Here is a 22857-nt window from a genome sequence, read left to right as displayed (position 1 = left end):
GCTTCTCAACCGGTATGTCGCGACACACCAGTGTGTCGCCAAGCACCGGCTGGTGTGTCGCGTGCTCCTGGTCTCTCCCGCTACTCTTTCTTCCCTGCTGCCGTTGCCGCCGGGCTATCAGCACTTTCAAGCCCAGTGGAAACGGCAGCAATGCTAGAAGAAGCTGTGGCACCCGCGGCTGGCCTTTTCTTCTTCCCGTGCCTGCCCCCCCCCCCCCCCCCCCCGTGACCCGGAACAGGAAGTGATAGACAGTGCACGGGAAGGAGAAAGAGCCGTGCCGTGTGGAAAAGTAGCAGCGGCGGCTGCAGCATCGGTCCCTGAGCAATCAGAGCAGCCGATAATCGGGAAAGGAGACAGCAGCATGAGCATCCCGCGGCCAATGGGATTCTTCTTTCTTGGCCTGCGGGGGCTGGAGGGAGGAGGTTGCTGCAGCTACCATTTGTGCTCGGGGAGGGGCGGGGGGGGGGGGGGGGAGAGGAAGTGAGTGAGAGAGAGAGAAGCAGCCAGCCAGCCAGTGTGTAAGTGAGAGAATGTATTTGATTGAGAGCATGTGTGTGATTGAGAGAAACTGGTCAGAGAGCTGATGTGTGTGTATATGTGAGAGACAATGAAAGTGACTGCTCAGGGAGATGACTGATGTGTATGTGAGAGTGTGAGACAGGGAGGTGACTGATGGGTGTGTGTGTGAGAGAGAGAAAAAGCATCGAAGTGAGAAAGCATGGGAGTGAGAAGCCTGATTATGTGAGAGAGAGAGCATGGGCGTGGGAAGCCTGTGTGTGTGTGTGTATGCATGAGAGAGAGATTGGTTGTTAAGGTGACTGTGTGTGTGAGAGAAAGAGACTGGTGTCTGTGAATGTGAGAGAGAGAATGTGATTCAGGGAATGAGAAGCCTGTGCAGTGGAGAGCAAGCATGGAAATGAGAGAGAGAGACTGGTGTGTGTGTGTGTGTAACAGAGAGAAAGTGATTATGGGAATGAGAAGCCTGTGCATGTGAAGAGAGTGAGCATGGGAGTGAGAAACCTGGGTGTATGTGAGACAGAATGGGAGGGAGAAGTCTGTATATGTAAGACAGAACATGGAAATGGGTGGGAAGCCTGTGTGTGTGTGTATGCTTGAGAGAGATCAGGTGACTGGTGTGTGTTTGTGAGTATGTGTGAGAGAGAAAGAAAGTGATTATGGGAATGAGAAGCCTGTGCATGTGAAGAGTGAGCATGGGAGTGAGAAACCTGTGTGTGTGTGTGTGAGACACAGCATGGGAGTGAGAAGCCTGTATATCTGAAAGAGAACATGGGAGTGGGAAGCCTGTGTGTGTGTATGTATGAGAGAGATCAGGTGACTGCTGTGTGTGTGTGTGTGTGTGTGTGAGTGAGAGAGAAAGAAAGTGATTATGGGAATGAGAAGCGTGTGCATGTGGAGAGAACAAGCATGGGAGTGAGAGACTGGTGAGTGTGTGTGAGACAGAGAAAGTGATTATGAGAGTGAGAAGCCCATATATGTAAGTAGAACACGGGAGTGGGAAGCCTGTGTGTGTGTATTGCATGAGAGAAACTGTTCAGGAAGGTGACTGGTGTGTGTGTGTGTCAAAGACTGTTTGGGAGATGGTTGGTGTGTGAGAGACAGAAACTGGTCATTTATTTATTTTTATTTATTTATTTAACTTCTTTTACTATACCGACACTCAAGACCAGGTCTTATCGTACCGGTTTACATTAGAACAAGGGGAAAAATCAATTAACGTATAAGTGGAAAAGAGAAGTTACATAAAAACATGGATGTCGGAAGATAGGACAGAATTAAGTAATTGAACAATAAGTTAACAAAATTACAAACTATAAATTAACATAAAACAATGAATTAATAATACAAAAAACATGGATTATAATCAGCGGAAATATACATGGAAATATATATATATGGAATATATACAGCTGGAATATACATGTTATGTCAGATGGGAGGAGTGGCGGGGGTGAGGGAAAAGGGTGGGTTGAGGTTGCGAGTGGAAAAGGGAAAAAAGAGAAAAAAGTTTGGGAGTGCGGGGAGGGAGAAGGGTGGGTTGGAGGGTGAGAGAGAGTTGGTTAATATGGAATCCTTCAACGATAGGCTTGTGTGAACAGCCAGGTTTTAAGTTTTTTTCTGAAGGTTAAATGGCATTGTTCCTGGCGTAAGTCTTGAGGAAGCGAATTCCAATGTAGGGGACCTGCTGTTGAAAAAGCTCGCTTGTGGATGGAGTTGTGAACTGATGATTTGTTGGGAGGGGCCTTGAGCTTACTTTTGTAGGCAGTTCTTATTGGTCTTGAAGATGTAAGTAGTTCCAGAGGGAAGGTGAGTTGGAGAGAGGATTGTTGGTAGACCGATTTGTGGATGATAGTGAGAGCTTTGAACAGTATTCTATGTTGAATAGGAAGCCAATGTAAGATTTTTAGGATAGGTGTGATGTGGTCCTTGCGCCGTGTGTTTGTAAGGATCCTGGCTGCTGCGTTTTGGTCATGGGGGCATGACTGGTATGGTGTGTGTGTAAGAGACATGGGCACTAAGGAAGAGGACCATGAGTATAGAGCTTAGCCTCTACTGCTGCTTCTGCTGTGTGCTATGGCCTGCATGGAAGAGGAGTAGGAGAGTGATGGAGGGGGTAAGTAAAGGTGGCTTTTTAAGTTTATTTTTCTTGATTGACTGCCATTTTAATTATTTAATATTATGTGATGTCTGCTTTTTTGAAATATTTTATCGGTGTTTGGAGAATTTTTAATAGTTTTTATGAGTTTTTAATTGTTGGATGTTATTCTGTTCATAGCTGTTTTGAAACATTTATTCTGCTTATTAGTATAGTTTTACAATTATTTCTGTGTGGGGATCTATAGCAGCTTGGGTGGTTCTGTTTTCCTAATAGGAGGTGTATTAGTGTTTAGGACCTGATTTAATATTTGTAGTTTTCCCTTTTCATAGATAGGGTTGTTATGTGTTTCATAATGCAGGTATAACTTTGTGCGGATTAGTTTCTGTGCATTATTGCAGATCCTGGGACTGTTAGGTGCTATATTTCTCTTTCCATTTCTCCAGGTTTGCACTGCATGCAGAGTGGCTTTTTTTTGTTTTCCATTCCAGTTTGTCTCCATATTTATAATGTGTGGTCTTTCTGTACTTGGTGAAGGTAGGTTCTGTGTGTGTGCCTGAGGTAAGGTATTTTACTAGCATGTAGGCAATTGTATCAATCTTATTTGTTGTGTTTTCTCAATAGGATATGCATTAGTGGTAAATTATTGCCTTTTCATAAGGAGGGCTATTATGCCTGGTAGTAAAGGGAGTTTGTTTTGCTTTTACTGAGATGTCATCAGAACCAGAAAATCTTTTTTTTTTTTTTGCATGGTGAGTTCTGTAGGTAATGCCCTAGTTCTGCTCTGTATCCATTCGGGCCGATACAGTACATTTGGACATTTAGACGCGCGTTTTTGGCGCGCTAGCTTTACCCCTTATTCAGTAAGGGGTATTAGCGTGTCCAAAACACAGGTCCAACCCCCCTGAACCTAATAGCACCCGCAACATGCAAATGCATGTTGATGGCCCTATTAGGTATTCCCGCGCGATTCAGTAAGCAAAATGTGCAGCCAAGCCGCACATTTTGCTTTCAGAAACTAGCAGCTACCCAAAGGTAGGCGATATTAAGTCGGAGGACCCGAAAGTTTAAAAAAGTAAAAAATTTAAAAAAAAAAAAAGTAAAATGGGCCCGTGGCTGTCGGGTCGAAAACCGGATGCTCAATTTTGCCGGCGTCCTGTTTCCGAGCCCGTGGCTGTCAGCGGGCTCGAGAACCGACTCCGGCAAAATTGGACGTCGGCTGTCAAACCCGCTGACAGCCGCCGCTTCCGTCAAAAAAGAGGCGCTAGGGACGCGGTAGTGTCCCTAGTGCCTCTTTTTACCGCTGGGCCTAATTTAAATAAATTAAGATACTGTATTGTGCACACAAGACGGTGGCCTGTGCGCGCGCCGGGAGAGCAGGCGTTCACCCGCTCTCCCGCGTTTTTACTGTATCGACCCGATTGTTAAGGGGGTTCCTGTGGATGTAGAGCATATGTTTACATATAGCCCCGTGACGGTCATATGTTAAGTGTGTCACGCATGTGAGAACCATCTGTCAGGTGTGTCCCGGCCGAAAAAAGGTTGAGAACCACTGTTCTAGAAAACACAAACATTTAAAAGGGGGCATTTAAAATGTATCCATCAGTCAGTGTGTGCTACCATATAACTCTTGCTGATGCAGAGATTTGAACTCTTGAAATGTGATGATATGGGTAAAATCCAAGGGATGAGCAGTACTTTATTTTAAATGCCTTTTTAATTAATTTTTATAAAGTTGTATTGCTTGGGACCGATTATAATTTTACTAGCATAACAAGGTGAAGATAAATGACACCGGAAGCTAATGGTATAAAGGTCCATATAAGCCACAGTAATACATGAAAGAATTGAAAAAATATGCAATTGATTTATGAATGATGTTGAGTGAACTTTTGTTATTGCATTGCATTCATTTATGACTTTCGAAGTATTGGTGATCTTTAAACACACATAAAACATCATATTTAATGTTTTAAATAGCCAAGTATATGCAAAAGATTTTGCCCATAATTTACACTAACAGTTTTATTTTTATTTTCACATAGGAGTGTGGGAAATTATACTTTTGAACAAAATCTATTAATGCTATCACAAAGCTTTATTTAGTTTCATTTACTGTTGCAAATTAGGACACAAGTTATATACATCAGCTGTTGGGCCAAAGAGACATAAAAGAGCAATGGTATTTGTAGAGGTGGAGTGATGTGACCAGCATAAAATAGGCACGCAGTCTATCTAAAATGAGCTGGAATTAGTGAAAATGTCAGTTTATGATGAAACTATTTCAACATAGATGTAATTCTCTCAAGACTTGTTAATGCTTTAGTTGCATTACAGTAAAAGAAAAGACACCAGAGTAGTGAGCTTTAATAGCTTGCTGGCTTGAACCCTAATACATAATGTTCTTTTAATAGTTTATGGGTGACTGCAGTAAATTGGTAGCAAATGTTTTCCATCTTTTGGCTCTTCGTATCAGATCTGCTAGTGGAGAACATTTTGTTCTGAGAATATTGTAAATGCCATTGATCTGCACTGGAGGTATTTTAAACAGTTTCCTCATATGTATATAGTTTTAATTTTTCTCTGGATTATAAGAGTTGACCTAAGTACTCTGAGGTCAGCAACATTTCAGATCTCATTCCTGGCTAAAAAAAAAATTGGACTTCACCCATTCTCTCAGATTTATAGACAAAATGGTAGAAATTGTATGTGTGCTGTTTTTCTTTTTTCTTTCTTCTAGCCTATTAGTTAAATAGTTGGATTTTTTTTTTAATCTGCCTTTCCATATGATGTTCAAGGTAGTTTACAGCATTATTAAAATTCAGGTACAATAAGCAAATTGGAGATTTGTCTTAGTACCTGAGTGAGGTTTGCTCATCTGGTGTGTAAGTGTATTGGTTAATTCTTCATAGCATAACCAACAAAGTGATAATTGTACTGAACTTAGTGCTAGGATGTAAGCCAATGAAAAACAAAATAGAATCTAGAGAATATTTAGACTGTTGTGATAATGAATTAATTCTGTTTGTAGTACTTTATGCAAAAGAAGCAGCTGTATGCCCTTCCCCCAAACAGTCAGACCTGAGTAATTCCTATCTAATCACATCTTATGCCAAGTTTAGCTCATGTTTCATATAGGTGTTAAGATTATAATTTGTGTAAAATAAAGACAAACCTGGATTAATCTGTGCTGAAATGATTATATTCAAGCCCCCACCCGCACTCTCTACATAAATCTGAAAGGAATTGAAGATGGCTGATTAAAATTCACTTTTAAAATCTAAAGTAGCTGAAAGGTGTTGCTTGAACATTACAAGTCTTAGGAGTGTTTCGAATAGTTGTTGCATTTCTTACAGCTAGTAAGAAAAGTATTATAATTCGATGACATAAAGTGCTATAACCCAGGCAGCCGCGATCATTTATTGCTGAAGAGGGGAGGAGTGAAGACAGCACACACATACGGATTCCAAAGTACCACAGAGACCAGATGTGGGTAAAATTGACCACAGCTTTAATGCAAATCTACAACCATAACCGTGTACCCGAGCCATAACATAGATAGAACTGTCAAAGTGTCCCCTTTTCTGCACAGTCAGCACATCACCTCTGGCCCAGGGCCCACTACAACCAAGCAAGGCCCTGCCTTTCGGGACTTATTTAACTTCAAGGCGTACCCAGTCACCTGCCTACCCAAGCAATGTGACTACCCAATCGCAGGGTGGGCGTCCTGTCTGCCGCCGCTCCAGGGCCAGTGTGCCTTGGCGACAGACAGCCCCCCATCACATCGAAGTAGGATATACCATGTGCACTAATGACCCCCCCCCCCCCCCGCCTGGCTCGGGTACCCCCGCCAAAGGGCCTGGATAGCCATTCGACTTGTCCGGGACCCTTCACCAATCCAACTGCAGCCATTGCCTGGTGAATAGCATGCACCAAATGTTTAAGAACAGATCCTGTCCCATATCTGAGAGATGCTCCCTGTTGTTGTGGAATGACTCCATGCAATCCATGCCTTGCCAGTCATGCCTTACATGAATGCCAGCTCGTTGTTTGGTAAAATTGCCAATCTGCTTGTTTTATTTCAATCCACTGTCCCCAAAGTGGCAAGTTCAGGAATTGGTGACAGGGGATGATCTCTGACCAAATGAGTCTGGTACGGGGCATTAGGGGAAAGATGATAGAGATGTCAATCCTCATGTTGTCCATGAGCAGAAGCCCCGGCGTGGTTCCCAAATCATTGCCTCCAAGGTATATGATTAATACCTCTTAGGGGGAAGATCTTGTTAATTGCTGCCTTAGCAGGGGGAAAAACTGGTCCTGCTGCATGCCCCTCCAACTTAGGCATCGTACTATTCCGTCCATCGCTACTGTACCTCGTTGTACACCAATGGTATTATCATTGAGCATGCATCGCCCAAAACAACGAGTGCCCAGTGAACCATATCAGTCGGTGTCAACGGTGGGAGCCTGAAAGACAGAAGGTGTTAAAATTGCCGTAGGCGGGAAGGTAGGACGATCAAGCTCATAAGATTCCATGCCCAAATTGCTAAGGTGTGCCGAGTCTCTGGATCTGTTTACTTGTCTGATATAGGACAGGTATTCCAGGGAGTGCCATGTACCAATATGCTGGATGGTGGTACCCAGCAACCCAGATGCAGCTATGCTGGAAGCCACCCTAATCTGGAATGAGTGAGTTCCGATTTGCTCTGACTTCCGCCTGGCCATGTCCAGGGTATGCTTGAGGATGGTGTTAAATTGATACTTGCTCAGTGGGAGAGAGTTGGGATACAATAGAAACTGTATTCCCCCCCCCCCCCCCCCCGGAGGACCTTAGCGCCCTGTAGCATGCCGCATTAGCAAGAGGACATGTAACCAAACCTGGTGCTTCAGCGAGTGTGACTGATGCCGCGCCTCGCTGTTTAGCTTGCTCAATGTATTTCACCATCATGTTTGAAAGACGCCGGTTCCCTGACTGGTCAGAGGCTTCCAGGAAATCCAACTTAATTATATTCCCTCAGGTTTGCCCACCAGGTATATGGTGCGCTTGACTGTCTAGAGGTGTTCAGGAACTGGTGTCTGGGGTAGACCTCTGAAAGTCCTCCCACTTAGAACGAGAAAGACAACAATCTTGTTGTGAAGACCAGGAATGTGCCTCAACCGCGCCATCATGTTTATCCGCAAACACCTCAAGACCATTAGCTTCAGGAGTTCTGAAAATGGGGTGCATCTAGTAGACTGCCAATTGATTATCTGGACGACCACTAGGTTGTCACACCAGAATGCTACCTTTCTGCTTACCAGTCATTCAATCCAAATATGGAGCACCACTATTATCGGGAATAGCTCCAGAAAGGTGATGGTCAATGAGATCCCTGAATCCACCCAATTCCATGGCCATGTCTCCGCGTTCCAGCTGCCCAGACAGTTTGAGTCAAAGTCTGAGGCGTCGGATAACAGCTCTAAGTCAAAGCTGGATACTAGAGGGGTAGCCACACTGAGCTATTGAAATCAGCCTAGAATGTCTCCCACACTACGAGATCCTCACGCATAGCATGGGTAACCCACAAGCAGTGGCACTTTTTCGTGACTGTCATGGACGCCGCAATCAATCGGTGCAGAAATGCCCACCCCATCAGAATTACCTGACAGGCAAAAAACAGGCTCCCGATTAAGGATTGCACAGCAGCTAGAGCAACCCTGCAAGCCAGGTGTGCACCCTGGATCAGTTCGACCAGCCTCTGAATTATATTTGCCGGAAGTCTGGACAACTGTTGAATGATGTCAAGTTCATTGCTGAGGAAAGCAAGTACCTTAGTTGGCGGCTCCAACCTGTCTGCTGCCAGCAGAACGCTAAAGTCTTTGGCCATGGTTCGACAGCCGTTGTAGAGATCGCGACACACATCTGAGTCGCAAGGGCCCACAAATAGAAAATTGTCCAAGTAGTGAACGATGCCAGTCAAGCCTTTGCTCTGGGACAATGCAAGAAGGTTCCAGAAGCCCCAAAGTGAGTGGAAACGTGAGCATCCCATATATGCACCCATCAAACTAATAAGCACCCTCAAAGAAGAGCCCCAGCAGAGGGGAAGTCGTCAAAACATATGTAATGCTTGAACATTATAGCCCCCCATCACATCGAAGTAGGATATACCATGTGCACTGATGACCCCCCCGCCAAAGGGCCTGGATAGCCATTCGGCTTGTCCGGGACCCTTCACCAAGATCCCCAGAAGCTCCCAGGAGAGCTATGGAGGAATCCAGAAGGAGAGGCAATCCCCCGCTTCCTGTGCTACCAGGGCCACGAGTGAAACTGAAAATGGTAGTGAACTGCAAAGAGACTAGCTGCTCCAGGACCCCCCCCCCTCAAAGAAAAAATGGCAGGGAGCCATTACAGAGCAGGGTCTCATCAGTGTAGCAGAGAGCCCCCAGCCTAAGGCAGCAGTGCAGGGAGCAGGAGCCAAAAGGGTCGGACCCAGGGCATGCTGCCCTGATATCTCCCCGCGCTGCAACTTCCACACCTGGGCCAGCCCCTGTGTTTGGAATGGCCAAATGGGCCATTCCGGATTCCCTGATCCGCCCCCAAGGCCTCCAATCATAATTGGGGGACCTTCCCCCGTTCTGGCCCTCTGCCCTTATCTGCCCCTCGACAGTGGCGAAGCGCTCCACCACGCATGCGCTTCCTGTCGGAGTGATGTCAGCTCGTCGGCAACATCACGCCGACTTGTGATGAGTATGTGCCGCAGTCCCCCCTCCCCTTGCTCCAAGCGCGGCACCAAGTTATCGGCGGTGTCTGTATGCTGACCCAGCGCCGCACCTTTTTGTTCTGCTTTTTGTTTTTCATATACTATGATTTAAGCATTTCCCATGTAATAACCAGCTAAGGAGGGGCCCAAAGTGATTTCACCTGCCATTAACTTTCAAGAAATGATCTCTACATTTGGGTATTATTACTTATCTTAGAGGTAGAATAGAGCATTCTATGCAGTAAGCTTTGCTGTATACTTAAAAGATTTAGAGCATGCACCCTCCAAGAATGTGTGAGCAAGGGAAGGGGGTCCCTTCCAAGAAAGTGAGAATGGCATGGACTTATATTCCAGCTCCATCCAGAGGTGCACTCTCTCCCAGTGCTATGGCATATTCAACTGAGTTGCAGTATTTTGCTAAACCTGCCCCCTTAAAGGATCAGGGGCTGATGGGTAAGCACAAGGACAGTGGCATTTGATGTGTAACGGAGTCCAAAACTGCCTTGGCATGAGGTGAGGATGATGTAAAAGTAGGGTGTGGTAGAGGAGATCTGGTACACCCTAATTGGAGATATCATGAGTTTAACAAAACAGCTGTGCCCTCATGTTTTACTGTTTTTAGGGGTACTTCTCTCAAGAGAGAGATGCTGGAGGATATCTTCTGGAGGGTGACTAGGTCCCACAGCCGGGGTTCCCAACCCTTCCTGATTGAAGAAGTCTTGGCTTTAGATATTCCAAAGATTAAAGGAAGAAGTCTCTAAGAAGAAGGGGAATTAACCTTCATATTCTTTATTTTATCTAAGAGGGATTTCTTCAGAGATTGGAGAAAGAGGATTGTCCTTTGTGGAAGACTAACAAGGGAAGATCCAAAGAAATTGAGGAAAGGAATCAACTAAGGCTTATCTGATTTGGTATCTTGGAAGATAGAGAGCTACATCCAAAGGAGCAGGTATGAGGAAGTGACCAGGCAGGGTATACCTGACCCAGAGTACCTACTAGCCAGTGTGTGCATTTGCTATTATTGAGACTGTGTATTGTGCTAATGGACTTTATTTTCTTGTACTGACTGGTCCATTAAAGTTTAGTATACTGTCTGTGGATTTTGTTTCTTGCAGTCAAGTGACCAGTAAGGGATTCAGGTTTTTAAATTCCGCAGGCAGTTATCTTCCAGGTGCTGCCAGCCAGGCTCATAAATAGCCTGCAACTGGTTGGCTCTACACAATGGATACATTTCATTTTTTTATATGGCACCCTAACCAGAGCACCTTAAACAGGTATAATATAAAAAAAAAGTACAGAAAAAATGGAATTATAGACACTGGTGAAGTACAGAAACGTCAAGTGTTGCATAGGTGAAATGGAAGAGATAAGCATTTAGGAATGGAAAAGTAGTAGTAATTGGATTGCGATAGAAATTTGTTCCGCAAAAATGCTCATTAATGGGATGGTGCCTATTTGGTAGGAGGAACAGAGTGTGAGATGGAGGCATAAGAACAAAAGGAACCAATGAGTTTAGAATGCTGGAGAGAAGAGAGCATAAGTAAGAGGAGGCCAGATTGTGAATTCATTTATAACGAGGGTTGGGAGTTTGTGCATAATTCTGTATTTGACTGGGAGCTAATAGAGGGAAAGCATCAAAAGTGGGAATAGTGAGGAAAGTGGCAGAGAAAATGAGCAACAAGGTTTTAGAGGAGTTGCAGCAAGGAAGCCAGAGAGCAGAGAATTGTCTCATTGTGAGAACACATGATGGAGGATATGGCATATGTAAAATAAAATTAGTGAAAATGAATTTTACAGATGTTGAATATCTGGTAATGGAGAGAAGAGCTAATGCAGTGGCAGAGGGAGATAGTTGAATTGAGTGTTAAGCCTAGATTTTTGGCAGTGTTGGGAAAAGAAGAGGAAAGTGGAATGACAGGAGAAACTGAGAAGGGGAGGAGGGCAAAGGATGAAATGGGCAGTAGTAAAAAAGGGATGATGAATAATTATGGTCCTTGAGTTGCACAAAGATTTATTTTCAGAATATCAATAATGAATATAAGCCAGATTTATCCCTATATTATAGGGATTTTTTTGTGCAATTTTATATTTGAAATATTCTTTAAAAATCTATTTGCAGTTCTTAAGGCCCCCGTGTTTGCCATCTCAAATACATAACAATCCTTGGCCTCCTATGCATATTTCATGTCCACAGGGAGGGTAATTTTATAACTTCACGCACACCTTTTACATACGGATTTTACCCTCCATTTTTAAAGCAAACGTGTGTAAGCTTGCTTTGAAAATCCTTAAGTCAGTGGCCCGGAAAGTGCACAAACTCATCCGCAGAACTTTGCTCCTTCTCTGTTGAAAGCGTAAGGTGTGGGTTAAATTACTTGCATAGTTTTTAAAATGCAGAATTATGCGCATAAATTGCAACTCCGTTCCTGGAATGCCTATCTCCAGTTTGCATAAAAATACTTGCAAAATCAGGTTGCACCCCTATTTTTTATGTTAACTGAGCCTAAAACTGCTTTATAAAAGCCATTTTTGCCCATAAAACTGTCTCTTATACATGTAAATGGCTTTGAAAATCAGGCCCATATGGCAGATGGAGAAATTGTTGCAAAGTGAAGTATTTTTATACAAATGATAAATACAAATGTAGTACTTTGTTGGGTTTTTTTTTTCCTTCTGGGTCTGATATACTTTACTTTGGGAAAATGATAGCTTTTGAATGTGCATTGTTGGTCAGTCAGCCCTGAAATTTTGTTCCAGAAATATATATTTGAGGAAAAGCACTGTTAAACTTGTGAAGGCAAATGCTAATACGTTTGGTGTAAATTATAGTCAGTAATGATGCAACACTTTGAGATAATAGGAATACAAATTTGAACACTGCACTGAATCATTCCCTGGCACTACTTAGTATCTCTGTTGCCCTGGAATTTCATTCTAAGCTGTGACCTCCCTATCCACAAATAACCTTTTGCGGGATGCTCTTCACAGTCAGGCATGCCTGGTATTGTAACAGGTTGTAGTGCTTGTATGGTAATATAAAATATCTAGAGCTTTTTCTTGATCCTTCAGATTAATCATGGGTTTACTTTCTTCTTATAAAAATTCGGTTTCTGTATGCTAGCTGAGTGCACTCGGGTTTACGTTAGATATGATAGGAAAGCTACTCAAATGGTTCTTACAGGTGTGGAAGGTTTAGGCCAATGATGCTTTTATGGTAACTCCTTTCCCTGACTAAAGCACAGCAATGGAAGTGACTGAAAGAGAGAGCAGGATGCAGATATTAACATTGGGGATGATGTAATATACTTATTGTATGTATGGGATTGAAGGTACAAAAGACCAAAAAAAACCTGGACTGTGTATAATCAGTTCTGCAAAAGAAGTAGCAAGGACGGAGGATTTTCAGGGCTGAATAGAAATCTAATTCTATTTTTCTGCATAAGCAAACTCAAGACATTACCATTTGTAGCCAAAAGCATAGCAAATCCTTGAAATCTGACGTGCACGCTTAACTGACAACCAGGGAGTAGCTTATAGCAATGTGTTATGCAGTCTCTTTAATTAATCACTTGCTGTAGGCAACGAATTAAATTCACAGCATTCACAACACCAGATAGCTCAAGGCATGAAGGTCCTGGGGGTTTCAATAAACTCGGGTCTCACACGTAGAAAGGTACATTTCTGGCCATAGTCACCATTCCACTCTGCTTTTGTTTTCATTATATTTTTAATATGTTTGCATTCTTCAAGAAAACCCAAGGTCCCAGCTGACAAAAACTTGAAGGGAAGTCCTTTTGAAGTAAGGAATCATCCATCATATATATAGTCACCAGTAGTTCCTGCAGACTTTGAGAGCATGAGCTATATACAACAGGTGGCCTGCATTGCTACATCTATCTCTCTATCGCTTCTGCCAAGCCACAGAGCTGGCATGTTCTTTGTTTTTAATAAATTGCAAGATACATCTAGCAGGTCTGACTACACTTGGGTAAGCATTGTGTCCAAACATGTGTGTCATTCAGCCCTAAGACACTTGACAATCATAGAAGGTAATCAAAGATAAAAGATAAGGTGATAGCAGACTTTATTGTCTTTGAAGTTGAAAAGTATGGAGAACTGACCTTTTTATTTATTGATCAGATTCCAGATATAGCAGATGGCTACAGAAAATATAATATATGAAGATAAGGTTGTAAATAATTCGGAAAAAACTTAGCTTTCAAAAGTAGCTTCCAGTACTGCCAACCGAATTCCCTGTCATGAGATTTTTGATCCAGTCCTGATTTCTAACTCCTATCGTCATACACTCTGCTGCATGAGAAGTCCAGATTTTATTGGTACTGGTATTATAAATGAGAACTCAAATGATTGAAAATGCCTGCATGAAGTCAGGTTAATCATTATGATACATGTACAGTGAAATTGGGAATATGAAGGGAAATTAGAAACATAGAAACATGAATGCAGTAAAACAGTTTGGCCTATCTAGTCTACCCATCCACCCAACTAATTCATTTTTACAATTTCCATCACTCCATCAGAGATCCCCTGCATTTTCCCATGCTTTTTTACAATTTAATGTATTTATATTCCACTTTTCAAATACTTCAAAGTGGATTGCATTCAGATACAGTAGGTTTTTCCCCTGCCCCCAGAGGGCTCACAATCTGTTTGTACCTGAGGCAACAGAGGGTGAAGTGACTTGCCTAAGGTTACAAGGCATGTTAGTGGGATTTGATTTCTAGCTTCCCTGGTTCTCAGCCCACTGCTCTAATCACTAGGCTGCTCCTCCACTCTGGCCTATCTCCTTTGCATATAAACTGTTGAGCTATTTAAATATCTCTTATCATATCTCCCCTATCTCGCCTTTCCTCTAGGATATACATGTTTAGGTCTCTGTCTATCCCCCATATACTTTAGAATGAAGACCACTGACCATTTTAGTAGCCACCTTCTAGACAGACTCCAACTGGTTTATATCCTTTTGAAGATGCATTTTCCAGAACTGTACATAGTATTCCAAATGAGGTCTCATCAGGGACCTATACAAGGGCAATATCTTCCTTTTTTTGCTGACACTATCTCTCCCTATGCAATCAAGCATCTTTCTGGCTTTTGCCATCCCTTTATACATCTGTTTGGCCATCTTAATATCATTAGATACAATTTCTCCCAAATCCTGCTGCTCTTTCATGCTTAGAAGAATTTCACCCCCGATACTGTTCTTCCTTGGATTTTTGCATTCTAAATGCATGACTTTGCATTTTTTAGCATTAAATCTTAGCTACCAGATCCTAGATCATTCCTTAAGCATTGCTAGATCACTCCTCATGTTTTCTAGCTCTTGCTGGCTATCTTCACTATTGCATATTTTGGTATCAGCAAAAAGACAAACCTTTCTTGACAATCCTGCTGCTATTTTGCTCATGAAAATGTTGAAAAGAGCTGGTCCAAGGACTGCCCCCCCCCCCCCCCCTCCGAGTAACTCAATTTATCACTACCCTTTGTCATCTCTCAATCAACCAGTGAATAGCGAAGGAGTAGCCTAATGGTTAGAGCAGCAGGCTGGTACCAGGAAAGCCAGGATTCAAGTTCCACTAATAATTTTGCAATTTACCTCGTGCAATGGTGGCATATCTGACTCCAGATCAGAAGGGTGCATTTTCAAATCACGACAAGGTCAGGTTCTCTCTTCTGTCCCCATCCTTAAATTAAAATGCAATAAGCAGTGCAGTGTTTTATATTTTATATGAATCCAAGTTGGAAATAATTTGAGGGGGAAGGGCTGAAAATGTGGCAGCATTGAAGATAACAGCTTGTCTTTTGTTGTATAAAATAGAATATTTAAAATTTATATGCCTTCATTAGTTTGTGACTATTGTGCTATGTCACTTTCTCACAGGTCAAGCATGATGGTTGTCCTCACATATGGGTGACATCACAGGATGGAGCCCAATCATGGAACACTTTTGTCAAAGTTTCTAGAACTTTGACTGGCACCTACTGGGCATGCCCAGGATGGCACTAACCCTGCAACCAGCAGGGGTCCCCCTTCAGTCTTCTTTTTTCCACGCAGCAGTAGCCACGCGGCTTAAGGAGCTCCACAGAGATTCCTGACAAAATTCCTCACGGAATTACTATTCAACTTTCTACCCCACAGGGGTCCCCCTCTTTCATTTTTATGTCTGCGGTGATCCGGTAAGTTTTTTACCCAATTCCGGTCGATTCCCGTCAAGTTTGGCCCTCACAGCCTACTGGCCGTCGACCGCACTGCAGCTAAATTTTTTCACAGGCCATGGCGTCAGGGTTCCGTCGATGCCCAGACTGCACCCGCACAATGTCCATTACTGACCCTCACCAGGTATGTGTAATGTGTCTGGGTAGCGAGCATGATGTCCTTACTTGCACCAAATGTGCCCTCATGACACCTAAAGGTCGCAAGGCTAGAATGGAGAAAATGGAACTTCTCTTTCGGTCAAAAACCCCGACGACGTCCATAGCATCGACGTCTGAACTGACACAGTCTACGTCGCACCATCATCGGGCACCGGCCGGTGTCTGACCAGCATCGACGACTCCACGGCCATCGACACCCTCTGTTCCCCCTCATGAAAAGGACAGAGGTGACTGTCGAGAAAAGCATCGACATCACAGGTCTCAGACAGTCGATGCAGGCAAGGCCTCGGCGTCATCATCGAAGAAAGCCCATCCAGAAAAGGCATCGTCCCTATCTGGTTCAGGGTCACCGAGACAACTTTCACCGGGACTGGTGATAGGAGCCACGATTCCACCTCCAACGGTGGTCCTTCCGGCTACGCCTCCACCTCTTCCTCTTCCAGCATCGGGGCTCCATGCTCCAGGTTTCTGGGAGGAACTGGATCAGATGATTCAGGAGGCCATCGACAGAGTGATGCAAGGCTTCAGGGTTCCATCGACGCCGGTACCGATGCCTGAACCGGTAGCCGATCCCATTCCAGCAGCGCTAGCTCCATTACTCACGAGACTGGAAGCGCTGATTGCTGCTTTTCCTCCAAGGGATCCGACTCCTCCAATGGACCCGGTGCCTTCCTCTCCGATTCCTTTCATCAACAGAAGAAGGAGAAACACCGTTCCTTCCACCATCGGGAGTCCTTCCAATGCCTAGATCATCGGTTTCACCGATTGCATCTTTGTTTCCATCGGTGCCACCAACCCGTCCATCGATGCCTTCGGTGCCTCGCCCAGGACCTTCAGGTATACCAATTTTTCATCCCTCCAAGGATACTGGGGGTGCTGGAGATGATCCCTATGATACCTGGACTGACAATTCATCCCAGGATACCGATGATTTGCCATTGCCACCCTCTCCTGCTGAAAGCAGAAAGCGTTCTCCGCCAGAGGACTTGTCCTTCATTAATTTTGTGAAGGAAATGGCTGAAGTGGTTCCTTTTCAACTTCAGTCAGAACAAGATGATAGACATCAGATGATGGAGCTTCTTCAATTTTTAGATGCTACTAAAAAACTAACATCTATTCCCATTCATGACGTCCTCCTGGATATTCTCAAAAGAAATTAGTAACATCCTGGTTCTGTGGCACTAGTCAGTCGGAAAGCTGACACTACATACCTAGTCCAGTCAACTCCTGGTTTCCAGAAGTCCCAATTGGACCACCATTCAGTGGTTGTTGAGTCAACCCAAAAGAAAGCCCGAAGATCCAAGCCTCATTCTTCATATCCTCCAGGAAAGGAACAAAAATTCCTGGATGCTATATGTCGCCGTATCTTTCAAGGGGCTATGCTTATATTCTGCATCGCCTCTTATCAACTTTATATGACCCAGTACAACAGGGTCCTCTTTAAACAAATACAGGACTTTGCTGAGTCCCTACCTCAACAGTCTCAAAACCAATTGCACGCCCTAGCTCAAAAGAGTTTAGAAGCGGGCAAGCATGAGATAAGATCTGCCTATGACATTTTTGACACCGCTTCCAGGGTTTCAGCAACAGCCATTTCTGCAAGGCGATGGGCCTGGCTAAAGTCGTCCGACCTATGGCCTGAGGTCCAGGATAAACTATCTGATTTGCCTTGCACTGGAGATAATCTTTTTGGTGAGCAAATACAAAAGACAGTGGCACAACTCAAGGATCACCATGAAGACTCTTCGCCAACTCTCCTTGATACCTTCTGAATATCCTGCTAAGCAAACATTCAGAAAGGAACCCAAGAAATCCTTTTACCGCCAAAGGAAATCTTATCCTCCTCCGTCCAAAAGTCACTCTACTAAGCCTTACCAGAAAGGCCAGTCCAGGCAACCTCACAGGCAAAAGTCGTAAACAACTCCTCAACCATGTCCAGCATCTGGTTTTTGACTTTTTTCTAGAGAGCAGCATTCAGACTCCACTAAGGCATGTACCAGTGGGAGGCCGATTGTGCCACTTCAGGCACATCTGGCACTCAGTCACCACAGACCAGTGGGTGCTCACCATAATAGCTCAAGGTTATCATCTCAACTTTCTTGCCATTCCACCGGACTCCCCACCTCGGCAAACGTGGGGAACACAAGATCATTCACCGCTCCTGTCCCTCCTCCAGTCCAGAGCAATAGAACCAGTGCCCTACTCCCAACAGGGCCTCGGATTCTACTCTCTGTATTTTCTAATCCCAAAAAAGTCAGGTGGTGTTCGCCCGATACTAGATCTTCGGGCCTTAAACAAATTCCTCCAAAGAGAAAAGTTCAAGATGGTGACCTTGGGTTCCCTCCTCCCCCTTCTACAAAGGGGAGCCTGGCTCTGCTCTCTAGACCTCCAGGATGCTTACACATATATCGCAATAACTCCGTCTCATCACAGATTTCTGCGATTCCTCGTAGGCCCAAAGCACTACCAATATCAAGTTCTACCATTCGACCTAGCCTCTGCTCCACGAGTCTTCACCAAGTGCCTCATAGTAGTAGCAGCAGCAGCGTTCCTCAGAACTCAAGGTGTCCACGTCTACCCCTATCTTGACGATTGGTTGATCAGGGCTCCCACACAGCAATCTGTTCTGATGTCCCTACGTCTCAGCTTGCACACCCTGATCTCTCTGGGGTTTCTCACCAATTATCCAAAGTCCAGCTTGGTCCTATCGCAAACCCTGTCGTTCATAGGAGCAGACTTGGACACTCTCAAGGCGAAGGCATTTCTTCCTCGAGAACGAGCTCTCCTCATCTCCTCTCTCGCCCATCAGCTGCAGTCTTGACACGCTCCACTGCACGTCACTTTCTAGTCCTGCTAGGACACATGGCGTCCTCAATACATGTCACTCCAATGGCTCGTCTCGCCATGAGGATCCTACAGTGGACTCTAAGGTCACAGTGGATTCAGTCATCTCAACCACTATCAGCTGTTGTCCACATAACCAACCCACTTCGTCTATCTCTAGCTTGGTGGAAGAATCAGGCCAATCTCCTTCAAGGCCTGCCTTTTCAAGCTCCAGGTCCTTAAAAAAACCTTTCAACAGATGCCTTCAACATTGGTTGAGGAGCACACGTTGCCAATTTACAAACTCAAGGGTCTTGGTCTCCAGAGGAAGCCAAACACCAGATCAATTTCCTGGAGCTACAAGCAATCAGATATGCTCTCAGAGTATTTCAGGATCGCCTTTCCAACCAGGTCATCCTGATTCAAACGGACAACCAGGTGGCCATGCTGAGTCGCACCTTTCAACTACACGAGTGGTCTCTCAACCCCACAGTAGCGGACTCGATATTCCAACGTTGGGGTTACCCTCACATAGACCTCTTTGCGACACCTCAAAACCGCAAAGTAGAGAACTATTACTCTCTCACTTGCAGACAACACTCACAGCCAAGAGATGCGTTCTCCCTCTCATGGGCAACCGGTCTCCTATATGCCCTCCACTTTCACTTCCACTTCTCTCGAAGACTCTCATGAAGCTATGTAAGGACAAGGGAAGCATAATCCTGATAGCACCTCACTGGCCACATCCAGTGTGGTTTCCGATTCTTCAGGACCTCTCCATTCGCAGGCACATTCCCCTGGGGAAGGACCTGCTTCTGATCACACAGAACAATGGGTGCCTACGCCACCCCAATCTTCAGGCCTTGTCCCTGATGGCCTGGATGTTGAAAGGTTAATCCTGCAGCCTCTCAACCTTTCGGAGCCAGTTTCCCGTGTCCTGATTGCTTCATGGAAGCCTTCCACGAGAAAATCTTATCTTTACAAATGGAACAGGTTTAAATCATGGTGGTGTTCTCAGTCCTTTGATCCCTTTACCTGTTCCATTTGTAAAGATAAGTTCTAGACTATTTCTGGCACTTGTCAGAATCAGGTCTAAAAACTTCCTCCATCACAATGCATGTCAGTGCGGTGGCCGCCTTCCATAAAGGTGTCTGGGACGTTCCTATTTCGGTACAACCCCTCGTAACACGTTTTCTGAAAGGCTTGCTTCACCTCAAGCCTCCACTGCGTCCTCCGGCCCCTTCGTGGGACCTCAGTCTGGTTTTGGGTCAGCTCATGAAACCACCATTTGAGCCTCTCCAGTCCTGTGATCTTCGCTTTCTCACATGGAAAGTCATATTCCTATTGGCTATAACATCTGCTCGCAGAGTTAGTGAGTTACAGGCCCTAGTTACCTATCCGCCTTACACAAAACTTCTGCCTGACCAGGCAGTACTGTGCACTCACCCAAAGTTCTTGCCTAAGGTAGTATTGGAGTTTCACATTAATCAATCCATTATACTACCCACCTTTTTTCCCAGGCCCCATTCCAATCCAGGAGAGCAGGCTCTGCATACCCTCGACTGCAAACGGGCTCTAGCGTTCTACTTAGACCGTACAGCTGCCCACAGGCAAAGTACTCAATTGTTTGTTTCCTTTGCTTCTATCAGATTATGTCAACCTGTGGGTAAGCAGACTCTCTCCTCCTGGCTAGTGGACTGCATTTCCTTTTGCTATCAGCAAGCAGGCATTCCACTTCAGGACCGTGTTAAAGCACACTCGGTCAGGGCCATGGCAACTTCTGTAGCGCACCTTCACTCAGTGCCACTTCCTGATATTTGTAGGGCTGCTACCTGACGTTCTCTCCATACCTTTACAGCCCATTATTGTCTAGATAAGGCTGGAAGACGAGATTCCATCTTTGGCCAATCTGTCTTGCGCAACCTTTTTGCAACTTGATGTACCAACACCCTTCCGCCTACCCGTTAGGGTTCAGGATGCCCTCTACCAAATTCCACCCCAGTTGTTGTGCCTGTTGCACGTCTTTGGGTATATTTGGTGCATGTTCGGACATCCTCAGCTCGGTACTCACCCATATGTGAGGACTACCATCCTGCTTGACCTGTGAGAAAGCAAAATGTTGCTTACCTGTAACAGGTGTTCTCACAGGACAGCAGGATGTTAGTCCTCACGAAACGTGCCCGCCACCCCGCAGTGTTTGGTTTGTTACGTTTTCTTATTTTTATTTTTGGCACTTTAGCTTTCAAACTAGACTGAAGGGGGACCCCTGCTGGTTGCAGGGTTAAGTACCATCCTGGGCATGCCCAGTAGGTGACAGTCAAAGTTCTAGAAACTTTGACAAAAGTGTTCCGTGATTGGGCTCCATCCTGTGATGTCACCCATATGTGAGGACTAACATCCTGCTGTCCTGTGAGAACACCTGTTGCAGGTAAGCAACATTTTGCTTTATTCCATTATGGGGGCAACTCTCAAACTGCCAACATTGAAACGAAGACCATGGATACATTCACCTGCAAACTTTCTATCCGTCCTCAAAGAACAGAAATGCATGTACTTTGGCTTCAAAACTTGCTGGAGCTACAAAGTACCTGCAGACATTTTTACTTGCTTTTTGTGCAGGTACTCACTTGATGGAAAATGTACACAGATTTGAAAATCCAGTCTACGTGCATTATTTTCCTTCTCCAGCCAAAACATGTCCATGGGAACACCACTAAAGAAAGGTGCACAGAAAAAATGTCTTTAGACAGGTTTCAGAGTGTTTATCCATGCCCTCTCATTTGGACAGATCAGCATGGGTGACAATCGATAGAGATGTGTGACCTTTCAAAACATATGTATGAAAACTAATTAGATAAATCCACAAAATTTCATGAGTTAGGATTAGTTTGCAGATCTTTTTATGGAGGTAAAAATTTGATGTGGATTTTTGTGAATCAATGACCTCATTAAATGCCATTTAATCTGATTGGGTTTTCCCAGGATTTGCACAAGTATCTCAACAAATTTCCTTTGGAAAATCTGTGGAAAACTAAAAATTTCATCAAAATCTAAGCAGGCTGAAAGTTGCCTGGTTTGAGTAAACCTCACACATCGCTTTCAAGATTCGCTGAGAATGAACTCATTTCTTAAAAATGACAGAAAATGTTTTTCATGGAAATATTATTTATTTATTTATTTATTTATTTAAAAACTTTTCTATACCGTCGCTAAGTTATATACCATCGCAACGATTTACAAATAGGCACATAGACTAAGGTAAGTAAATGTAGGATATCGTACATTCTAACAGGTGCCAATAAAGTTCGGTTACAATTTCATAAATAAAATCATTATTTGAGTAATGTTGGTCATGTCCAGGTGTATTATTGAGTTACTATCGCTTTGAAATATTACTTCTTAAATGTAGGATTGAGTAAATTCATTCTCATCTGCTTTACCCTGTACTTTCATTCTCTACCCTCCACACTCTTTAGTGAAGGCTTTTTTAAAGAGCCATGTTTTTAGATTTTTCTTAAAAGTTTTGAGATTATTCTGTAATCTGAGTTCAGGGGGCATCGTGTTCCATAGTATGGGCCCAGCCAATGATAAAGCCCTTTCTCTCACTTGGGTTAATTTTGCTGACTTTACTGAAGGGATTGTTAGTAGTGCTTTGTTTGCTGAGCGGAGGTTTCTTTGTGGAACGTGTACTTGTAAGGCTGTGTTTAGCCAGTCTGCTTCTTTATCATATATTAGTTTGTGTATGGTGCATAAGGCTTTGTATTTTATCCTGTATTCGATGGGTAGCCAATGGAAGTCTGCTAGAGTTTCGGTTATATGGTCCCTCCTCTTTTTTCCCGTTAGTATTCTGGCTGCAGTATTTTGAAGTATCTGGAGTGGTCTTATCGATGTGCTTGGGAGTCCTAGTAAGAGTGCATTGCAGTAGCCAGTAGAGATGTGAATCGGAACCAGCCTTACAAGTACACGGTTCGGATTTCAGTTCCGATTCACATCTCTATAGATGTGAATCGGAACCAGAATCGGTTCGGATTTCAGTTCCGATTCACATCTCTATAGATGTGAATCGGAACCAGAATTGGTTCGGATTTCAGTTCCGATTCACATCTCTAGTAGCCAGTGCTAGAAAAGATAAGTGTTTAAAAGTACATTATTCATAAGTGGATAAAGTCATCTTCCCTGCTTAGGATTGTATTCTGAAATTTGATGTTCATACTCATTCTCTTGCTATACATATGATGGCAACTCAGCTTCTCACAAGACAAGCAGGATGGTAGCCCTCACATA

At 44.1% G+C, this 22857-nt stretch overlaps 1 protein-coding gene across 12 annotated transcripts in view; it reads left to right on the top strand.

The window, feature by feature from the left end:
• Window positions 1-22857, top strand: part of ZBTB20 (zinc finger and BTB domain containing 20) — a 1517062-nt gene that overhangs the window by 344427 nt on the left and 1149778 nt on the right. For 2 of the 12 annotated variants that reach the window (XM_029578315.1, XM_029578316.1), the window contains exon 1: window positions 10168-10303. The exons of the other annotated variants lie outside the window; for them this stretch is intronic. The gene's annotated coding sequence lies outside the window, so the exon portion shown is untranslated. Of the gene's footprint in view, window positions 1-10167; window positions 10304-22857 lie in introns of those variants that run through there. 12 annotated transcript variants of the gene reach the window in all.

This window comes from Rhinatrema bivittatum, chromosome 15 (assembly GCF_901001135.1).
Source record: "Rhinatrema bivittatum chromosome 15, aRhiBiv1.1, whole genome shotgun sequence".
NCBI lineage: Eukaryota > Metazoa > Chordata > Amphibia > Gymnophiona > Rhinatrematidae > Rhinatrema > Rhinatrema bivittatum.
This window is presented reverse-complemented; position numbering and strand designations above follow the sequence as displayed.